The sequence below is a fragment of the Bubalus bubalis genome, chromosome 2 (assembly GCF_019923935.1).
Source record: "Bubalus bubalis isolate 160015118507 breed Murrah chromosome 2, NDDB_SH_1, whole genome shotgun sequence".
Classification (NCBI taxonomy): domain Eukaryota; kingdom Metazoa; phylum Chordata; class Mammalia; order Artiodactyla; family Bovidae; genus Bubalus; species Bubalus bubalis.
In genome coordinates, this window is record NC_059158.1 from 99931266 (window position 1) to 99938986 (window position 7721).

Genomic DNA, 7721 nt, shown 5'->3' on the forward strand with positions numbered 1-7721 from the left:
TTGGAATGCAGAATTCCAAAGAATAGCAAGGAGAAATAAGAAAGCCTTCTTAAGTGATCACTGCAAAGAAATAGAGGGAAACAATAGAATGGGAAAGACTAGAGATCTCTTCAAGAAAATTAGGGATACCAAGGGAACATTTCATGCAAAGATGGACTCAATAAGGAACAGAAATGGTATGGACCAAACAGAAGCAGAACATATTAAGAAAAGGTAGCAAGAATACATGGAAGAACTATATAAAAAAGATCTTAATGACCCAAACAACCACGATGGTGTGATCACTCACCTAGAGCCAGACATCCTGGAGTCAAGTGGGCCTTAGGAAGCATCAATATGAACAAAGCTAGTGGAGGTGATGGAATTCCAGCTGAGCTATTTCAAGTCCTACAACATGACACTTTTAAAGTGCTGCAATCAATATGCCAGCAAATTTGGAAAACTCAGCAGTGGCCACAGGACTGGAAAAGGCCAGTTTTCATTCCAATCCCAAAGAAAGGCAATGTCAAAGAAAGTTCAAGCTACTGCACAACTGCACTCATCTTACACACTAGCAAAGTAATGCCCCAAATTCTCCTAGCCAGGCACTAACAGTACGTGAACCAAGAACTTCCAGATGTTCAGGCTGGATTAGAAAAGGCAGAGGAACTAGAGATCAATTGCCAACATCAGCTGGATCATCGAAAAACCAAGAGAGTTCCAGAAAAACATCTACTTCTGCTTTATTGACTACACCAAAGCCTTTGACTGTGTGGATCACAACAAACTTTGGACAATTCTTAAAGAGAGGGGAATACCAGACCACCTACCTGCCTCCTATGAAACTTGTATGCAGGTCAAAAAGCAAGTTAGAACCGGACATGGAACAACAGACTAGTTCCAAAATGGGAAAGGAGTATGTCAAGGCTATATATTGTCACCCTGCTTATTTAACTTCTATGCAGAGTACATTGTGAGAAATGCTGGGATGGATAAAGCACAAGCTGGAATCAAGATTGCTGGGGGAAATATCAGTAATTTCAGATACACAGATGACACCATCCTTAAGGCAGAAAGTGAAGAGGAACTGAAGAGCCTCTTGATAAAAGTACAAGAGGAGAGTGGAAAAGCTGGCTTAAAACTCAACATTCAAAAAACTAAGATCATGGCATCTGGTCCCAACACTTCATGGCAAATAGATGGGAAACAATGGAAACAGTGACAGTTTTTATTTTCTTGGGCTCCAAAATCACTGCAGATGGTGACTACAGCCATGAAATTAAAAGAGGCTTGTTCCTTGAGAGAAAAGCTATGACCAACCTAGACAGCATATTAAAAAGCAGAGGTATTACTTTGCCGACAAAGGTTCGTCTAGTCAAAGCTATGGTTTTTCTAGTAGTCATGTATGGATGTGAGAGTTGGACCATAAAGAAGGCTGAGTGCCAAAGAATTGATGCTCTTGAACTGTGGTGTTGGAGAAGACTCTTGAGAGTCCCTTGGACTGCAAGATTAAATCAGTCAATCCTAAGGGAAATCAGTCCTGAATATTCATTTGAAGAACTCATGGTGAAGCTGAAGCTCCAATACTTTGGGCACTTGATGGAAATAATTGACTCACTGGAAAAGAGCCTGATGCTGGGAAAGACTGAAGGCAGGAGGAGAAGGGGACAACAGAGGATGAGACGGTTGGATGGCATCACTGAGATGATGGACATGAATTTGAGCAGGCTCCGTGAGTTGGTGATGAACAGGGAATCCTGGCGTGCTGCAGTCCATGGGGTTGCAAAGAGTTGGACACAACTGAGGGACTGAACTGAACTCAACTATCAATAATTACCTAAACATAAATGGGTTAAATGCTCCAATCCAAAGACATAACTTGTTGAGTGGATACAAAAACAAGACCTGTATATATGCTGTCTACAAACGACCCACTTCAGATCTAGGGACACATACAGACCAAAAATGAGGGGATAGAAAAAGGTATTTCATGTAAACAGACACCAAAAGAAAGCTGGAGTAGCAGCATTTTTATCAGACAAAATAGACTTTAAAATAAAGACTGTTATAAGAGACAAGGAAGGACACTACATAATGATGAAAGGATCAATCCAAGAAGAAGATATAACAATTGTAAATATATACGCACCCAATGTAGAAGGATCTCAATATATAAGCCCAAATGCTAACAGCTATAAATGGGGAAATCAAGAGTAACACAGAAACAGTGGGGGACTTTAACACCTCACTTACACCAATGGATCATCTAGATAGAAAATAAAGAACACAAGCTTTAAATGCTACATTGGATACAATGGATCTAATTTATATTTACATTTCATCCCCAAACAATAGATTTCACTTTTTTTTAAAGTGCACATGGAACATTCTTCAGGATAGATCATTCCTTGGGCCACAGATCAAGCCTTGGTAAACTTAAAAATGAAATTATATCAAGCATTTTTCCCAACCACAATGCTATAACACTAGACACTACTACAGAAGAAAAAAAGAAAAACTGTGAAAACCACAAACACATGGAAATTAAGCAATACTCTTCTGAATGACCAAGAAGTCAGTGAAGAAATCAAAGAGGAAATAAAAAAATATCTAGAAACAAATGACAATGAAAGCACGACAACTCAAAACCTATGGGATGCAGCAAAAGCAGCAGTGAGAGGGAAGTTTATAGCAATACAAGCCTACCTCAAGAAACAAGAAAAACACTGAATAAACAACCTAACCTTACACAGAGAACAACTAGAAGAAGAAGAAAAAAACACCCCAAAGTTAGTAGAAGGACAGAAATAAGAAAGATCAGAGCAGAAATAAACAAAATAGAAACAAAGAAAACAATAGCAAAGAGCAATGAAACTAAAAGTGGTGCTTTGAGAAGGTAAACGAAATTGATAAACCTTATGCCAGAGCTATCAAGAAAAAAAGGGAGAGGACTCACATCAGTAAAATTAGAAATGAAAAAGAAGAAGTTACAACTGAAAAGAAGAAATACAAAGGATCATAAGAGACTATTACCAGGAACTATATGCCAATAAAATTGACAACTTAGAAGAAATGGACCTACACAAATCAATCAATGTGATATACTCTATTACAAAATTGAAGAATAAAAACCATATGATCATCTCAAGAGATGCAGAAAAAGCTTTCAGCAAAATTCAACCCCCATTTATGACAAAAACTCCAGAGAGGGGCATAGAAGGAACCTACCTCAACATAATAAATAAATAATAAATCTACCTCAACATAATAAAAACCACACACACACACACACACACATATAACAAATCCACAACAAACATAATTGTCAACAGTGAAAATCTGAAGGCATTTTCTCTAAGATCAGGAACAAGACATGGATGCCTACTCTCACTACTTTTATTCAGCATAGTTTTGAAAGTCCTAGCCATGGCAAGCAGAGAAGAAAAATAAATACAAGGAATTCGAATTGGAAAAGAAGTAAAACTGGCACTGTTTGCATATTACATGATACTATATATAGAAAATCTTAAAGATGCTATAAGAAAACTACTGGAGCTAATCAATTAATCTGGTACAGTTGCAGGACACAAAATTAATATACAGAAATCCCTTGCTTTCCTGTACACTAACAATGAAAGAGCAGAAAGAGAAATTAAGGAAACAATCCCATTTACAATCACATCAAAAAGAATAAAATACCTAGAAAGGAACCTATGTAAAAATCTGTACTCTGAAAACTGTAAGCCATTGAGGAAACAAATCAAAGATGACACAAATGGGAGAGATATGCCATGTCTTGGATGGAAGAATCAATATTATCTAAATGCCTATACTACCCAAGGCAATCTACACATTCAATGGGACCCCTGTCACCAATGGCATTTTTCACAGAACTAGAAAAAAATTTTACTATTTTGCATGAAAACACAAAAACACCCCAAATAGACAAAGCAATCCTGAGAAAGAAAAACAGAGCTGGAGGCATGAAGTTCTCTGGCTTTGGACTATACTACAAACCTACAGTAATCAAGACAGTATGGTACTGGCACAAAAACAGAAGTACAGATCAATGAAACAGAACAGAAAGCCCAGAGATAAACACACCTACCTATGGTCAAATAATCTATGACAAAGGTGGTAAGAACATATGGTAGAGAAAAGATAGTTTCTTCAAGAAGTGGTGCTGGAAAAACTGGATAGCTAACATGAAATGAGAATACTCCCTAATACCATACACAAAAGTAAACTCAAAATGGATTAAAGACCTAATTGTAAGGCTGGATGTTATAAAAAAAACTCTCAGAGGAAAATATAGGCAGAACACTCTTTGACATAAATTGTAGCAATATCTTTTCTGTCTCACCTCCTAAAATAATGAAAATGAAACCAAAAATAAAACAAATGGGATCTAATTAAACTTAAAAGCTTTTGTACAACAAAGGAAAACATAAAAAAAGAAAAACCCCAAAAGACAAACCAACAACAGATTAATCTCCAAAACATACAAAGAGCTCATGCAGTGCAATTAAAAAAAACAAACAAAAAAACCCCTCAATCCAAAAATGGGCAGAAGACTTGAACAGACATTTCTCCAAAGAAGAAACAGAGATAGCCAAAAAGAACATGAAAAGATGCTCAATATCACCAATTGACAGAGAACTGCAAATCAAAACACAATGAGGTATATGACCTCACATTGGTCAGAATGGTCATCATCAAAAATCCTACAAACAAGGCATGCTGGAAAGGGTCTGGAGAAAAGAGAAACCTTCTTTCCTGTTGGTGGGAATGTAAATTGGTAGAGCCTCTATGGAGAACATATAGAGGTCCTTAAAAAACTAAAAATAGAGCTATCATGTTGTTGTTTTTTACCTTCTCAATCACAAACAAGTGACACATTACCCATTACCATATGATCCAGCAATTCCACTCCTGGGCATATATCTGGAGAAAACTGTAATTCCAAAAGATACATGCACCCCAATGTTCACTGCAGCACTACTTACAACAGCCAGCACATGGAAGCAACCTAAATGCCCATCAACAGATGAATGGATAAAGGAGACATGGTACATATATACAATGGAATATTAGCCATAAAAAAGCACAAAATAATGCCATTTGCAGAAAGAAGGATGGGCTCAGAGATTGTCATACTGAGTAAAATAAGTCAGACAGAAAAGGACAAATATCATATAACATCGTTTTTATGTGGAGTCTAAAAGAAATGATACAAATTAACTTATTTACAAAACAGAGTTACAGATGTAGAAAATAAATTTAAAGGGGGAAAGAACGGGGATGAGGGATACCTTGGGAGACTTGGATTGACATATACACATTACTATATATATAATAGATAATCGACAAGGACCTACTATATAGTTCAAGAAATTCTACTAAATATTCTGTAATAACCTATATGGGAGAAGAATCTGAAAAAGAATGGATATAGGTATATGCATAACTGAATCACTCTGCTGGACACTTGGAACTAACACAATGATGTAAATCAACTATATAAAATTAAATTAAAAAATTAAAATATAAGCATTCTAGGACTTCACTGGTGGTACCAAGGAGAAGACTCCACCTGCCAATGAGGGGACAGTGGTCTGATCCCTGGTCTGAGAAAATCCCACATGCCGTGGAGCAACAAAGCTCGTATGCCACAACTACTGAGCCACTCTCTAGAGCCTGTAAGCCTCAACCGCTGAGTACATGCGCCACAGCTACTGAGCCATGGGCCACAACTACTGAAGCCCACACACTCCTGGGCCACAAGCAATAACTACTGATCATGCACACCGCAGTAACTGAAGTCCACACACCCTAGAGCTCACAAACCGTCAACTACTGAGTTCATGTGTTGCAAATACAGAAGCCTGCACCTAGAGCCTGTGTTCTGCAACAAGATAAGCCACTGCAATGAGAAGGCCATGCACTACAACAAAGAGTAGCCCTTGCTTGCAGCAACTAAAGAAAGCCTGAGCACAGAATGAAGACCTAGTGCAACTAAAAATAAATAAATGAATAAGTAAAAAAGGTATTAAAAAACAGAAGCATTTGGGCCAAAGAGCATTTATATCCTATTATTTCTAGTCATAATATGTATGTATATATGCATATAATAACATATGTGTATATAATAGTACATTATATATAAAATACATATAATAATATACATATCAATAAACTTAGAAAGGCAAAAAAGAAAATGCAAAGAGGACTTATCTCAAGATGGCAGGATTACTATACATTTTTTGTTTTTATTTTTTACAATGAACAGGTATTAATTTTATAATAGAACTATATTTTAGAAGTGTTTTTATGACTTTATTATTTGGAGATGTGTGGCATTTAAGTCTATAGATGTCAGATGCTTTTCAGATTTAATAAAAATTAAGTTCATAGACAAGAAAACTGTAATTATGTGAAGAATTCATGGAGAGAAAACAATTCCTACCTTGTGGAGAGAAACTGATAAAACATAACATGTGCTGTGAGACCCAGCAGCGTAATGGAGGCAGTAAATCTCTAGATGGTCTATGCCTTTATGAGTCCCTATAAAGGAGTACCTCTTCTTTCTGTAACGGAAATAACATAGACACACACATTTATTTAAAGGAGAGGCTGAAAGAAAATCATCCTTAAGTACACACTGCAGCTACATAGGCTGCCTGTTTGCAAGTGGGATCTCAAAGAGAAACAGTTGGATATATCATTTATTGGTTGTATGCCCTTGGGAAAGCTATTTATCCTTCCCATGCCTCAGTTTCCACATCTGTAAAAGGGGATAATAACAGTACCAAAGTAGAAAGATTATTATAAAGATTAATATTCTTAAACACAGCACTTCACTGTCCAGTACAATAATAATAGTAAATACCATTTGTGTGCTAGGTGTGAGCTTATTCGCTCAGGCGTGTTTGACTCTTTGCGATCCCATGGGCTATAGCCTGCCAAACTCCTCTGTCCATGGGGATTCTCCAGGCAAGAATACTGGAGGGGTTGCCATGCCCTCCTCCAGGGGATCCTCCCAACCCAGGGATCAAACCCTGGTCTCCCACATTGCAGGCAGATTCTTTACCAGCTGAGCTACCAGGGAAGTCTATAGATCATTTTTGTGGTTTTAAAGATAAATAAATGGGTGGGGTTGATTCACAGAACATATTACTGTCAGTGATATTTTACTTCTCTCAGCATCTCCAGTAATTCTCATTTCAGAGTTATGAGTGGATATTATTACCACCTGGCCCTCAGATTTGCAAATCAGAAACTTGATTTTATCAGAGCTACCCAAACTTACAAACTCACAGGAACAGATAAATTTAAAAAGGGGAATTTTTTGATTTTTCAAAATGATAGCCAATGGACTAGATAAAATATTATTTACTGATAGTTGATCTATTTAAGCACAGACCACTTAGAAATTACCTGGTTACTGTAAAATTAAAGAAATTGAAAACTCAAATTGGCCCTTCGATCAAATTACAGCAGTGTGCCTTTCTACTTTGTTACCAATTTCTTCTTCCATTGATATGAAACCTTGAGAAGGCACAGCATTACCAATGGAGCATTCTTGTCAAGAATGTTTAATCTGAACCTAATAATTTTTTAAAAAATGTAAGAAAAATGAAAATTAAGGGACATTCTGCAATTTGTCTAGACTTTTAAAAAAGATGTCTACAACATGACATAAAAAGGCTGATAATTTTTATTTTTTAGATTAAAGGATGCTA

At 36.7% G+C, this 7721-nt stretch overlaps 1 protein-coding gene across 9 annotated transcripts in view; it reads right to left on the reverse strand.

Moving 5' to 3' along the window:
• MBD5 (methyl-CpG binding domain protein 5) overlaps window positions 1–6563 on the reverse strand; it is a 157924-nt gene extending 151361 nt beyond the window's left edge. For all 9 annotated transcript variants that reach the window (XM_025261676.3, XM_044935646.2, XM_025261696.3 and 6 more), the window contains exon 1: window positions 6446–6563. The gene's annotated coding sequence lies outside the window, so the exon portion shown is untranslated. The remainder of the gene's footprint in view (window positions 1–6445) is intronic.
• Between the last annotated feature and the right edge of the window lie 1158 nt (window positions 6564–7721).